The sequence below is a fragment of the Rhinoderma darwinii genome, unplaced genomic scaffold (assembly GCF_050947455.1).
Source record: "Rhinoderma darwinii isolate aRhiDar2 unplaced genomic scaffold, aRhiDar2.hap1 Scaffold_461, whole genome shotgun sequence".
NCBI lineage: Eukaryota > Metazoa > Chordata > Amphibia > Anura > Rhinodermatidae > Rhinoderma > Rhinoderma darwinii.
The window spans coordinates 45754-60175 of NW_027464005.1; the positions used below are offsets into that span (position 1 = coordinate 45754).

At 47.7% G+C, this 14422-nt stretch overlaps 9 non-coding genes across 9 annotated transcripts; all 9 read left to right on the forward strand.

Moving 5' to 3' along the window:
- The first annotated feature begins 1229 nt into the window (after positions 1-1229).
- On the forward strand, positions 1230-1420 carry LOC142718289 (U2 spliceosomal RNA). Its single transcript, XR_012872419.1, has one exon. It is a non-coding gene; the product is annotated as a U2 spliceosomal RNA (small nuclear RNA).
- A 1280-nt stretch (positions 1421-2700) lies between these two features.
- Positions 2701-2891, forward strand: LOC142718290 (U2 spliceosomal RNA). Its single transcript, XR_012872420.1, has one exon. It is a non-coding gene; the product is annotated as a U2 spliceosomal RNA (small nuclear RNA).
- Positions 2892-4203: 1312 nt separating this feature from the next.
- Positions 4204-4394, forward strand: LOC142718291 (U2 spliceosomal RNA). Its single transcript, XR_012872421.1, has one exon. It is a non-coding gene; the product is annotated as a U2 spliceosomal RNA (small nuclear RNA).
- A 1300-nt stretch (positions 4395-5694) lies between these two features.
- On the forward strand, positions 5695-5885 carry LOC142718293 (U2 spliceosomal RNA). The gene has a single exon (XR_012872424.1). It is a non-coding gene; the product is annotated as a U2 spliceosomal RNA (small nuclear RNA).
- A 1296-nt stretch (positions 5886-7181) lies between these two features.
- LOC142718294 (U2 spliceosomal RNA) lies at positions 7182-7372 on the forward strand. Its single transcript, XR_012872425.1, has one exon. It is a non-coding gene; the product is annotated as a U2 spliceosomal RNA (small nuclear RNA).
- Positions 7373-8656: 1284 nt separating this feature from the next.
- On the forward strand, positions 8657-8847 carry LOC142718262 (U2 spliceosomal RNA). Its single transcript, XR_012872395.1, has one exon. It is a non-coding gene; the product is annotated as a U2 spliceosomal RNA (small nuclear RNA).
- A 1284-nt stretch (positions 8848-10131) lies between these two features.
- Positions 10132-10322, forward strand: LOC142718264 (U2 spliceosomal RNA). Its single transcript, XR_012872397.1, has one exon. It is a non-coding gene; the product is annotated as a U2 spliceosomal RNA (small nuclear RNA).
- A 1288-nt stretch (positions 10323-11610) lies between these two features.
- Positions 11611-11801, forward strand: LOC142718295 (U2 spliceosomal RNA). Its single transcript, XR_012872426.1, has one exon. It is a non-coding gene; the product is annotated as a U2 spliceosomal RNA (small nuclear RNA).
- Positions 11802-13077: 1276 nt separating this feature from the next.
- LOC142718296 (U2 spliceosomal RNA) lies at positions 13078-13268 on the forward strand. The gene has a single exon (XR_012872427.1). It is a non-coding gene; the product is annotated as a U2 spliceosomal RNA (small nuclear RNA).
- Positions 13269-14422: the final 1154 nt, after the last annotated feature.

Below are 14422 nucleotides of genomic sequence, written 5' to 3' on the forward strand. Positions count from 1 at the left end.
TTCTGTCTTTCTGAAGGGATCTCCCCTTTTAATCCCATTATTTCAACACCTGTTGGACAATGCATGAGTGATAATGAGCTCATTGATTAAATGCAATTAATGAATAGATTGCCACCTCTTGTTGTGTGTCGTCTGTGTTTCTGTGTTTCCGGCATTTCACATTGGAACACCTCATTCACCTTCCTTGTCTTCTCTCCGCCCTCCCTTTTAGGTAAGTTAAAGAGCTGCACCTGAGCCAGCCACTGATTGATTGATTGATTGATTGATTGATTGATTGATTGATTGATTGATGCAGCACAACAGTCAAATAGTGGAGTGGAGTAGGGGAACAGCAAACAGCCAATAAAGCAGCCCGCCCGCTCGCCTGCCCGCCACAATGGACCTACCTGTGTACACTAGATGGATGTGATGGAATGTACTGTCGTCCCTACATTTCAAGAAGAAGTAAGAATTGCAGTTGCAACAAAGCCTTGCTTGCCTACAAAGAGAGCAGCAATTTGGATTTGTTACTATGTTACCTAGAAGAATAACAAACTGTGCAAGGATGGAGGTTGTAGGAGCAAGGAGAAGTTGTCTGTAAAGTTGGTGGATGCCTATTTTCCATTTTGCAGTCCCTTGTCTCCCTCTTGTGGCCTCCTGGAGGCAACTAGCTGTGCAAAAAAAAGACAGCCTGGCGGCCGGCTGTTGCAGTGTTGCCCTCTCAGGCAACACTGAGTGACTGACTGAGCCTCACCGTCTTATATAAAGTTCAGACGGAACTTTGCACGTGTCATAGTGGAGCCCTCAGGATTCCAGAGCCAGCTTTCTGACATCATAATGGGGCCTCAGAGATAAAAGCCTGGGCCCAGGCAGTGTTGGTCAGTGCTGCTCAGCAGGCAGCACTGGACTGGACTGGATTACAGCTGATACAAGGTGTGAAGGAACAAGGGGTGGCTGTGGGCATGCACTTGCTGCCGCTGCCAGTGTTTATCTGCATGGCAGCAGGGCATTTGGGCGTTGCCAGGAAGGCGTTTTTATGTAGATTCCTCCTCTTTCAGCACTGCATTGTGGTGCAAGCAAAAGAAGCAAATCCTGTCTGGCTTCCTCTCCGGCCTTTATTCACCTCCCGTGTAGCTGTGAGTGTGTGAGCCTGCAGGGCCCCATGGAATTGCCTAGAAGTAGGCTGAATCGCTGCAAGGGCTGAACAGCAGTATCGGGCAGGCTCGGGCAACGCGCGGCCCGTTCGGGTTATCGCTTCTCGGCCTTTTGGCTAAGATCAAGTGTAGTATCTGTTCTTATCAGTTTAATATCTGATACGTCCCCTATCTGGGGACCATATATTAAATGGATTTTTAGAACAGGGAGATGGAAATAGAGCTTGCTCTGTCCACTCCACGCATTGACCTGGTATTGCAGTATTTCCAGGACCGGTGCACCCTTTCCTTATGTGTTGACTAAAAGCAGATTCCAAAAGTGTTTTTTGTCTTTGCTATTGTTTCTGTCTTTCTGAAGGGATCTCCCCTTTTAATCCCATTATTTCAACACCTGTTGGACAATGCATGAGTGATAATGAGCTCATTGATTAAATGCAATTAATGAATAGATTGCCACCTCTTGTTGTGTGTCGTCTGTGTTTCTGTGTTTCCGGCATTTCACATTGGAACACCTCATTCACCTTCCTTGTCTTCTCTCCGCCCTCCCTTTTAGGTAAGTTAAAGAGCTGCACCTGAGCCAGCCACTGATTGATTGATTGATTGATTGATTGATTGATTGATTGATTGATGCAGCACAACAGTCAAATAGTGGTGTGGAGTAGGGGAACAGCAAACAGCCAATAAAGCAGCCCGCCCGCTCGCCTGCCCGCCACAATGGACCTACCTGTGTACACTAGATGGATGTGATGGAATGTACTGTCGTCCCTACATTTCAAGAAGAAGTAAGAATTGCCGTTGCAACAAAGCCTTGCTTGCCTACAAAGAGAGCAGCAATTTGGATTTGTTACTATGTTACCTAGAAGAATAACAAACTGTGCAAGGATGGAGGTTGTAGGAGCAAGGAGAAGTTGTCTGTAAAGTTGGTGGATGCCTATTTTCCATTTTGCAGTCCCTTGTCTCCCTCTTGTGGCCTCCTGGAGGCAACTAGCTGTGCAAAAAAAAGACAGCCTGGCGGCCGGCTGTTGCAGTGTTGCCCTCTCAGGCAACACTGAGTGACTGACTGAGCCTCACCGTCTTATATAAAGTTCAGACGGAACTTTGCACGTGTCATAGTGGAGCCCTCAGGATTCCAGAGCCAGCTTTCTGACATCATAATGGGGCCTCAGAGATAAAAGCCTGGGCCCAGGCAGTGTTGGTCAGTGCTGCTCAGCAGGCAGCACTGGACTGGACTGGATTACAGCTGATACAAGGTGTGAAGGAACAAGGGGTGGCTGTGGGCATGCACTTGCTGCCGCTGCCAGTGTTTATCTGCATGGCAGCAGGGCATTTGGGCGTTGCCAGGAAGGCGTTTTTATGTAGATTCCTCCTCTTTCAGCACTGCATTGTGGTGCAAGCAAAAGAAGCAAATCCTGTCTGGCTTCCTCTCCGGCCTTTATTCACCTCCCGTGTAGCTGTGAGTGTGTGAGCCTGCAGGGCCCCATGGAATTGCCTAGAAGTAGGCTGAATCGCTGCAAGGGCTGAACAGCAGTATCGGGCAGGCTCGGGCAACGCGCGGCCCGTTCGGGTTATCGCTTCTCGGCCTTTTGGCTAAGATCAAGTGTAGTATCTGTTCTTATCAGTTTAATATCTGATACGTCCCCTATCTGGGGACCATATATTAAATGGATTTTTAGAACAGGGAGATGGAAATAGAGCTTGCTCTGTCCACTCCACGCATTGACCTGGTATTGCAGTATTTCCAGGACCGGTGCACCCTTTCCTTATGTGTTGACTAAAAGCAGATTCCAAAAGTGTTTTTTGTCTTTGCTATTGTTTCTGTCTTTCTGAAGGGATCTCCCCTTTTAATCCCATTATTTCAACACCTGTTGGACAATGCATGAGTGATAATGAGCTCATTGATTAAATGCAATTAATGAATAGATTGCCACCTCTTGTTGTGTGTCGTCTGTGTTTCTGTGTTTCCGGCATTTCACATTGGAACACCTCATTCACCTTCCTTGTCTTCTCTCCGCCCTCCCTTTTAGGTAAGTTAAAGAGCTGCACCTGAGCCAGCCACTGATTGATTGATTGATTGATTGATTGATTGATTGATTGATTGATTGATTGATTGATTGATTGATTGATTGATTGATGCAGCACAACAGTCAAATAGTGGAGTGGAGTAGGGGAACAGCAAACAGCCAATAAAGCAGCCCGCCCGCTCGCCTGCCCGCCACAATGGACCTACCTGTGTACACTAGATGGATGTGATGGAATGTACTGTCGTCCCTACATTTCAAGAAGAAGTAAGAATTGCAGTTGCAACAAAGCCTTGCTTGCCTACAAAGAGAGCAGCAATTTGGATTTGTTACTATGTTACCTAGAAGAATAACAAACTGTGCAAGGATGGAGGTTGTAGGAGCAAGGAGAAGTTGTCTGTAAAGTTGGTGGATGCCTATTTTCCATTTTGCAGTCCCTTGTCTCCCTCTTGTGGCCTCCTGGAGGCAACTAGCTGTGCAAAAAAAAGACAGCCTGGCGGCCGGCTGTTGCAGTGTTGCCCTCTCAGGCAACACTGAGTGACTGACTGAGCCTCACCGTCTTATATAAAGTTCAGACGGAACTTTGCACGTGTCATAGTGGAGCCCTCAGGATTCCAGAGCCAGCTTTCTGACATCATAATGGGGCCTCAGAGATAAAAGCCTGGGCCCAGGCAGTGTTGGTCAGTGCTGCTCAGCAGGCAGCACTGGACTGGACTGGATTACAGCTGATACAAGGTGTGAAGGAACAAGGGGTGGCTGTGGGCATGCACTTGCTGCCGCTGCCAGTGTTTATCTGCATGGCAGCAGGGCATTTGGGCGTTGCCAGGAAGGCGTTTTTATGTAGATTCCTCCTCTTTCAGCACTGCATTGTGGTGCAAGCAAAAGAAGCAAATCCTGTCTGGCTTCCTCTCCGGCCTTTATTCACCTCCCGTGTAGCTGTGAGTGTGTGAGCCTGCAGGGCCCCATGGAATTGCCTAGAAGTAGGCTGAATCGCTGCAAGGGCTGAACAGCAGTATCGGGCAGGCTCGGGCAACGCGCGGCCCGTTCGGGTTATCGCTTCTCGGCCTTTTGGCTAAGATCAAGTGTAGTATCTGTTCTTATCAGTTTAATATCTGATACGTCCCCTATCTGGGGACCATATATTAAATGGATTTTTAGAACAGGGAGATGGAAATAGAGCTTGCTCTGTCCACTCCACGCATTGACCTGGTATTGCAGTATTTCCAGGACCGGTGCACCCTTTCCTTATGTGTTGACTAAAAGCAGATTCCAAAAGTGTTTTTTGTCTTTGCTATTGTTTCTGTCTTTCTGAAGGGATCTCCCCTTTTAATCCCATTATTTCAACACCTGTTGGACAATGCATGAGTGATAATGAGCTCATTGATTAAATGCAATTAATGAATAGATTGCCACCTCTTGTTGTGTGTCGTCTGTGTTTCTGTGTTTCCGGCATTTCACATTGGAACACCTCATTCACCTTCCTTGTCTTCTCTCCGCCCTCCCTTTTAGGTAAGTTAAAGAGCTGCACCTGAGCCAGCCACTGATTGATTGATTGATTGATTGATTGATTGATTGATTGATTGATTGATTGATTGATTGATTGATGCAGCACAACAGTCAAATAGTGGAGTGGAGTAGGGGAACAGCAAACAGCCAATAAAGCAGCCCGCCCGCTCGCCTGCCCGCCACAATGGACCTACCTGTGTACACTAGATGGATGTGATGGAATGTACTGTCGTCCCTACATTTCAAGAAGAAGTAAGAATTGCAGTTGCAACAAAGCCTTGCTTGCCTACAAAGAGAGCAGCAATTTGGATTTGTTACTATGTTACCTAGAAGAATAACAAACTGTGCAAGGATGGAGGTTGTAGGAGCAAGGAGAAGTTGTCTGTAAAGTTGGTGGATGCCTATTTTCCATTTTGCAGTCCCTTGTCTCCCTCTTGTGGCCTCCTGGAGGCAACTAGCTGTGCAAAAAAAAGACAGCCTGGCGGCCGGCTGTTGCAGTGTTGCCCTCTCAGGCAACACTGAGTGACTGACTGAGCCTCACCGTCTTATATAAAGTTCAGACGGAACTTTGCACGTGTCATAGTGGAGCCCTCAGGATTCCAGAGCCAGCTTTCTGACATCATAATGGGGCCTCAGAGATAAAAGCCTGGGCCCAGGCAGTGTTGGTCAGTGCTGCTCAGCAGGCAGCACTGGACTGGACTGGATTACAGCTGATACAAGGTGTGAAGGAACAAGGGGTGGCTGTGGGCATGCACTTGCTGCCGCTGCCAGTGTTTATCTGCATGGCAGCAGGGCATTTGGGCGTTGCCAGGAAGGCGTTTTTATGTAGATTCCTCCTCTTTCAGCACTGCATTGTGGTGCAAGCAAAAGAAGCAAATCCTGTCTGGCTTCCTCTCCGGCCTTTATTCACCTCCCGTGTAGCTGTGAGTGTGTGAGCCTGCAGGGCCCCATGGAATTGCCTAGAAGTAGGCTGAATCGCTGCAAGGGCTGAACAGCAGTATCGGGCAGGCTCGGGCAACGCGCGGCCCGTTCGGGTTATCGCTTCTCGGCCTTTTGGCTAAGATCAAGTGTAGTATCTGTTCTTATCAGTTTAATATCTGATACGTCCCCTATCTGGGGACCATATATTAAATGGATTTTTAGAACAGGGAGATGGAAATAGAGCTTGCTCTGTCCACTCCACGCATTGACCTGGTATTGCAGTATTTCCAGGACCGGTGCACCCTTTCCTTATGTGTTGACTAAAAGCAGATTCCAAAAGTGTTTTTTGTCTTTGCTATTGTTTCTGTCTTTCTGAAGGGATCTCCCCTTTTAATCCCATTATTTCAACACCTGTTGGACAATGCATGAGTGATAATGAGCTCATTGATTAAATGCAATTAATGAATAGATTGCCACCTCTTGTTGTGTGTCGTCTGTGTTTCTGTGTTTCCGGCATTTCACATTGGAACACCTCATTCACCTTCCTTGTCTTCTCTCCGCCCTCCCTTTTAGGTAAGTTAAAGAGCTGCACCTGAGCCAGCCACTGATTGATTGATTGATTGATTGATTGATTGATTGATTGATTGATTGATTGATTGATTGATGCAGCACAACAGTCAAATAGTGGAGTGGAGTAGGGGAACAGCAAACAGCCAATAAAGCAGCCCGCCCGCTCGCCTGCCCGCCACAATGGACCTACCTGTGTACACTAGATGGATGTGATGGAATGTACTGTCGTCCCTACATTTCAAGAAGAAGTAAGAATTGCAGTTGCAACAAAACCTTGCTTGCCTACAAAGAGAGCAGCAATTTGGATTTGTTACTATGTTACCTAGAAGAATAACAAACTGTGCAAGGATGGAGGTTGTAGGAGCAAGGAGAAGTTGTCTGTAAAGTTGGTGGATGCTTATTTTCCATTTTGCAGTCCCTTGTCTCCCTCTTGTGGCCTCCTGGAGGCAACTAGCTGTGCAAAAAAAAGACAGCCTGGCGGCCGGCTGTTGCAGTGTTGCCCTCTCAGGCAACACTGAGTGACTGACTGAGCCTCACCGTCTTATATAAAGTTCAGACGGAACTTTGCACGTGTCATAGTGGAGCCCTCAGGATTCCAGAGCCAGCTTTCTGACATCATAATGGGGCCTCAGAGATAAAAGCCTGGGCCCAGGCAGTGTTGGTCAGTGCTGCTCAGCAGGCAGCACTGGACTGGACTGGATTACAGCTGATACAAGGTGTGAAGGAACAAGGGGTGGCTGTGGGCATGCACTTGCTGCCGCTGCCAGTGTTTATCTGCATGGCAGCAGGGCATTTGGGCGTTGCCAGGAAGGCGTTTTTATGTAGATTCCTCCTCTTTCAGCACTGCATTGTGGTGCAAGCAAAAGAAGCAAATCCTGTCTGGCTTCCTCTCCGGCCTTTATTCACCTCCCGTGTAGCTGTGAGTGTGTGAGCCTGCAGGGCCCCATGGAATTGCCTAGAAGTAGGCTGAATCGCTGCAAGGGCTGAACAGCAGTATCGGGCAGGCTCGGGCAACGCGCGGCCCGTTCGGGTTATCGCTTCTCGGCCTTTTGGCTAAGATCAAGTGTAGTATCTGTTCTTATCAGTTTAATATCTGATACGTCCCCTATCTGGGGACCATATATTAAATGGATTTTTAGAACAGGGAGATGGAAATAGAGCTTGCTCTGTCCACTCCACGCATTGACCTGGTATTGCAGTATTTCCAGGACCGGTGCACCCTTTCCTTATGTGTTGACTAAAAGCAGATTCCAAAAGTGTTTTTTGTCTTTGCTATTGTTTCTGTCTTTCTGAAGGGATCTCCCCTTTTAATCCCATTATTTCAACACCTGTTGGACAATGCATGAGTGATAATGAGCTCATTGATTAAATGCAATTAATGAATAGATTGCCACCTCTTGTTGTGTGTCGTCTGTGTTTCTGTGTTTCCGGCATTTCACATTGGAACACCTCATTCACCTTCCTTGTCTTCTCTCCGCCCTCCCTTTTAGGTAAGTTAAAGAGCTGCACCTGAGCCAGCCACTGATTGATTGATTGATTGATTGATTGATTGATTGATTGATTGATTGATGCAGCACAACAGTCAAATAGTGGAGTGGAGTAGGGGAACAGCAAACAGCCAATAAAGCAGCCCGCCCGCTCGCCTGCCCGCCACAATGGACCTACCTGTGTACACTAGATGGATGTGATGGAATGTACTGTCATCCCTACATTTCAAGAAGAAGTAAGAATTGCAGTTGCAACAAAGCCTTGCTTGCCTACAAAGAGAGCAGCAATTTGGATTTGTTACTATGTTACCTAGAAGAATAACAAACTGTGCAAGGATGGAGGTTGTAGGAGCAAGGAGAAGTTGTCTGTAAAGTTGGTGGATGCCTATTTTCCATTTTGCAGTCCCTTGTCTCCCTCTTGTGGCCTCCTGGAGGCAACTAGCTGTGCAAAAAAAAGACAGCCTGGCGGCCGGCTGTTGCAGTGTTGCCCTCTCAGGCAACACTGAGTGACTGACTGAGCCTCACCGTCTTATATAAAGTTCAGACGGAACTTTGCACGTGTCATAGTGGAGCCCTCAGGATTCCAGAGCCAGCTTTCTGACATCATAATGGGGCCTCAGAGATAAAAGCCTGGGCCCAGGCAGTGTTGGTCAGTGCTGCTCAGCAGGCAGCACTGGACTGGACTGGATTACAGCTGATACAAGGTGTGAAGGAACAAGGGGTGGCTGTGGGCATGCACTTGCTGCCGCTGCCAGTGTTTATCTGCATGGCAGCAGGGCATTTGGGCGTTGCCAGGAAGGCGTTTTTATGTAGATTCCTCCTCTTTCAGCACTGCATTGTGGTGCAAGCAAAAGAAGCAAATCCTGTCTGGCTTCCTCTCCGGCCTTTATTCACCTCCCGTGTAGCTGTGAGTGTGTGAGCCTGCAGGGCCCCATGGAATTGCCTAGAAGTAGGCTGAATCGCTGCAAGGGCTGAACAGCAGTATCGGGCAGGCTCGGGCAACGCGCGGCCCGTTCGGGTTATCGCTTCTCGGCCTTTTGGCTAAGATCAAGTGTAGTATCTGTTCTTATCAGTTTAATATCTGATACGTCCCCTATCTGGGGACCATATATTAAATGGATTTTTAGAACAGGGAGATGGAAATAGAGCTTGCTCTGTCCACTCCACGCATTGACCTGGTATTGCAGTATTTCCAGGACCGGTCCACCCTTTCCTTATGTGTTGACTAAAAGCAGATTCCAAAAGTGTTTTTTGTCTTTGCTATTGTTTCTGTCTTTCTGAAGGGATCTCCCCTTTTAATCCCATTATTTCAACACCTGTTGGACAATGCATGAGTGATAATGAGCTCATTGATTAAATGCAATTAATGAATAGATTGCCACCTCTTGTTGTGTGTCGTCTGTGTTTCTGTGTTTCCGGCATTTCACATTGGAACACCTCATTCACCTTCCTTGTCTTCTCTCCGCCCTCCCTTTTAGGTAAGTTAAAGAGCTGCACCTGAGCCAGCCACTGATTGATTGATTGATTGATTGATTGATTGATTGATTGATTGATTGATGCAGCACAACAGTCAAATAGTGGAGTGGAGTAGGGGAACAGCAAACAGCCAATAAAGCAGCCCGCCCGCTCGCCTGCCCGCCACAATGGACCTACCTGTGTACACTAGATGGATGTGATGGAATGTACTGTCGTCCCTACATTTCAAGAAGAAGTAAGAATTGCAGTTGCAACAAAGCCTTGCTTGCCTACAAAGAGAGCAGCAATTTGGATTTGTTACTATGTTACCTAGAAGAATAACAAACTGTGCAAGGATGGAGGTTGTAGGAGCAAGGAGAAGTTGTCTGTAAAGTTGGTGGATGCCTATTTTCCATTTTGCAGTCCCTTGTCTCCCTCTTGTGGCCTCCTGGAGGCAACTAGCTGTGCAAAAAAAAGACAGCCTGGCGGCCGGCTGTTGCAGTGTTGCCCTCTCAGGCAACACTGAGTGACTGACTGAGCCTCACCGTCTTATATAAAGTTCAGACGGAACTTTGCACGTGTCATAGTGGAGCCCTCAGGATTCCAGAGCCAGCTTTCTGACATCATAATGGGGCCTCAGAGATAAAAGCCTGGGCCCAGGCAGTGTTGGTCAGTGCTGCTCAGCAGGCAGCACTGGACTGGACTGGATTACAGCTGATACAAGGTGTGAAGGAACAAGGGGTGGCTGTGGGCATGCACTTGCTGCCGCTGCCAGTGTTTATCTGCATGGCAGCAGGGCATTTGGGCGTTGCCAGGAAGGCGTTTTTATGTAGATTCCTCCTCTTTCAGCACTGCATTGTGGTGCAAGCAAAAGAAGCAAATCCTGTCTGGCTTCCTCTCCGGCCTTTATTCACCTCCCGTGTAGCTGTGAGTGTGTGAGCCTGCAGGGCCCCATGGAATTGCCTAGAAGTAGGCTGAATCGCTGCAAGGGCTGAACAGCAGTATCGGGCAGGCTCGGGCAACGCGCGGCCCGTTCGGGTTATCTCTTCTCGGACTTTTGGCTAAGATCAAGTGTAGTATCTGTTCTTATCAGTTTAATATCTGATACGTCCCCTATCTGGGGACCATATATTAAATGGATTTTTAGAACAGGGAGATGGAAATAGAGCTTGCTCTGTCCACTCCACGCATTGACCTGGTATTGCAGTATTTCCAGGACCGGTGCACCCTTTCCTTATGTGTTGACTAAAAGCAGATTCCAAAAGTGTTTTTTGTCTTTGCTATTGTTTCTGTCTTTCTGAAGGGATCTCCCCTTTTAATCCCATTATTTCAACACCTGTTGGACAATGCATGAGTGATAATGAGCTCATTGATTAAATGCAATTAATGAATAGATTGCCACCTCTTGTTGTGTGTCGTCTGTGTTTCTGTGTTTCCGGCATTTCACATTGGAACACCTCATTCACCTTCCTTGTCTTCTCTCCGCCCTCCCTTTTAGGTAAGTTAAAGAGCTGCACCTGAGCCAGCCACTGATTGATTGATTGATTGATTGATTGATTGATTGATTGATTGATTGATTGATGCAGCACAACAGTCAAATAGTGGAGTGGAGTAGGGGAACAGCAAACAGCCAATAAAGCAGCCCGCCCGCTCGCCTGCCCGCCACAATGGACGTACCTGTGTACACTAGATGGATGTGATGGAATGTACTGTCGTCCCTACATTTCAAGAAGAAGTAAGAATTGCAGTTGCAACAAAGCCTTGCTTGCCTACAAAGAGAGCAGCAATTTGGATTTGTTACTATGTTACCTAGAAGAATAACAAACTGTGCAAGGATGGAGGTTGTAGGAGCAAGGAGAAGTTGTCTGTAAAGTTGGTGGATGCCTATTTTCCATTTTGCAGTCCCTTGTCTCCCTCTTGTGGCCTCCTGGAGGCAACTAGCTGTGCAAAAAAAAGACAGCCTGGCGGCCGGCTGTTGCAGTGTTGCCCTCTCAGGCAACACTGAGTGACTGACTGAGCCTCACCGTCTTATATAAAGTTCAGACGGAACTTTGCACGTGTCATAGTGGAGCCCTCAGGATTCCAGAGCCAGCTTTCTGACATCATAATGGGGCCTCAGAGATAAAAGCCTGGGCCCAGGCAGTGTTGGTCAGTGCTGCTCAGCAGGCAGCACTGGACTGGACTGGATTACAGCTGATACAAGGTGTGAAGGAACAAGGGGTGGCTGTGGGCATGCACTTGCTGCCGCTGCCAGTGTTTATCTGCATGGCAGCAGGGCATTTGGGCGTTGCCAGGAAGGCGTTTTTATGTAGATTCCTCCTCTTTCAGCACTGCATTGTGGTGCAAGCAAAAGAAGCAAATCCTGTCTGGCTTCCTCTCCGGCCTTTATTCACCTCCCGTGTAGCTGTGAGTGTGTGAGCCTGCAGGGCCCCATGGAATTGCCTAGAAGTAGGCTGAATCGCTGCAAGGGCTGAACAGCAGTATCGGGCAGGCTCGGGCAACGCGCGGCCCGTTCGGGTTATCGCTTCTCGGCCTTTTGGCTAAGATCAAGTGTAGTATCTGTTCTTATCAGTTTAATATCTGATACGTCCCCTATCTGGGGACCATATATTAAATGGATTTTTAGAACAGGGAGATGGAAATAGAGCTTGCTCTGTCCACTCCACGCATTGACCTGGTATTGCAGTATTTCCAGGACCGGTGCACCCTTTCCTTATGTGTTGACTAAAAGCAGATTCCAAAAGTGTTTTTTGTCTTTGCTATTGTTTCTGTCTTTCTGAAGGGATCTCCCCTTTTAATCCCATTATTTCAACACCTGTTGGACAATGCATGAGTGATAATGAGCTCATTGATTAAATGCAATTAATGAATAGATTGCCACCTCTTGTTGTGTGTCGTCTGTGTTTCTGTGTTTCCGGCATTTCACATTGGAACACCTCATTCACCTTCCTTGTCTTCTCTCCGCCCTCCCTTTTAGGTAAGTTAAAGAGCTGCACCTGAGCCAGCCACTGATTGATTGATTGATTGATTGATTGATTGATTGATTGATGCAGCACAACAGTCAAATAGTGGAGTGGAGTAGGGGAACAGCAAACAGCCAATAAAGCAGCCCGCCCGCTCGCCTGCCCGCCACAATGGACCTACCTGTGTACACTAGATGGATGTGATGGAATGTACTGTCGTCCCTACATTTCAAGAAGAAGTAAGAATTGCAGTTGCAACAAAGCCTTGCTTGCCTACAAAGAGAGCAGCAATTTGGATTTGTTACTATGTTACCTAGAAGAATAACAAACTATGCAAGGATGGAGGTTGTAGGAGCAAGGAGAAGTTGTCTGTAAAGTTGGTGGATGCCTATTTTCCATTTTGCAGTCCCTTGTCTCCCTCTTGTGGCCTCCTGGAGGCAACTAGCTGTGCAAAAAAAAGACAGCCTGGCGGCCGGCTGTTGCAGTGTTGCCCTCTCAGGCAACACTGAGTGACTGACTGAGCCTCACCGTCTTATATAAAGTTCAGACGGAACTTTGCACGTGTCATAGTGGAGCCCTCAGGATTCCAGAGCCAGCTTTCTGACATCATAATGGGGCCTCAGAGATAAAAGCCTGGGCCCAGGCAGTGTTGGTCAGTGCTGCTCAGCAGGCAGCACTGGACTGGACTGGATTACAGCTGATACAAGGTGTGAAGGAACAAGGGGTGGCTGTGGGCATGCACTTGCTGCCGCTGCCAGTGTTTATCTGCATGGCAGCAGGGCATTTGGGCGTTGCCAGGAAGGCGTTTTTATGTAGATTCCTCCTCTTTCAGCACTGCATTGTGGTGCAAGCAAAAGAAGCAAATCCTGTCTGGCTTCCTCTCCGGCCTTTATTCACCTCCCGTGTAGCTGTGAGTGTGTGAGCCTGCAGGGCCCCATGGAATTGCCTAGAAGTAGGCTGAATCGCTGCAAGGGCTGAACAGCAGTATCGGGCAGGCTCGGGCAACGCGCGGCCCGTTCGGGTTATCGCTTCTCGGCCTTTTGGCTAAGATCAAGTGTAGTATCTGTTCTTATCAGTTTAATATCTGATACGTCCCCTATCTGGGGACCATATATTAAATGGATTTTTAGAACAGGGAGATGGAAATAGAGCTTGCTCTGTCCACTCCACGCATTGACCTGGTATTGCAGTATTTCCAGGACCGGTGCACCCTTTCCTTATGTGTTGACTAAAAGCAGATTCCAAAAGTGTTTTTTGTCTTTGCTATTGTTTCTGTCTTTCTGAAGGGATCTCCCCTTTTAATCCCATTATTTCAACACCTGTTGGACAATGCATGAGTGATAATGAGCTCATTGATTAAATGCAATTAATGAATAGATTGCCACCTCTTGTTGTGTGTCGTCTGTGTTTCTGTGTTTCCGGCATTTCACATTGGAACACCTCATTCACCTTCCTTGTCTTCTCTCCGCCCTCCCTTTTAGGTAAGTTAAAGAGCTGCACCTGAGCCAGCCACTGATTGATTGATTGATTGATTGATTGATTGATTGATTGATTGATTGATTGATTGATTGATTGATTGATTGATGCAGCACAACAGTCAAATAGTGGAGTGGAGTAGGGGAACAGCAAACAGCCAATAAAGCAGCCCGCCCGCTCGCCTGCCCGCCACAATGGACCTACCTGTGTACACTAGATGGATGTGATGGAATGTACTGTCGTCCCTACATTTCAAGAAGAAGTAAGAATTGCAGTTGCAACAAAGCCTTGCTTGCCTACAAAGAGAGCAGCAATTTGGATTTGTTACTATGTTACCTAGAAGAATAACAAACTGTGCAAGGATGGAGGTTGTAGGAGCAAGGAGAAGTTGTCTGTAAAGTTGGTGGATGCCTATTTTCCATTTTGCAGTCCCTTGTCTCCCTCTTGTGGCCTCCTGGAGGCAACTAGCTGTGCAAAAAAAAGACAGCCTGGCGGCCGGCTGTTGCAGTGTTGCCCTCTCAGGCAACACTGAGTGACTGACTGAGCCTCACCGTCTTATATAAAGTTCAGACGGAACTTTGCACGTGTCATAGTGGAGCCCTCAGGATTCCAGAGCCAGCTTTCTGACATCATAATGGGGCCTCAGAGATAAAAGCCTGGGCCCAGGCAGTGTTGGTCAGTGCTGCTCAGCAGGCAGCACTGGACTGGACTGGATTACAGCTGATACAAGGTGTGAAGGAACAAGGGGTGGCTGTGGGCATGCACTTGCTGCCGCTGCCAGTGTTTATCTGCATGGCAGCAGGGCATTTGGGCGTTGCCAGGAAGGCGTTTTTATGTAGATTCCTCCTCTTTCAGCACTGCATTGTGGTGCAAGCAAAAGAAGCAAATCCTGT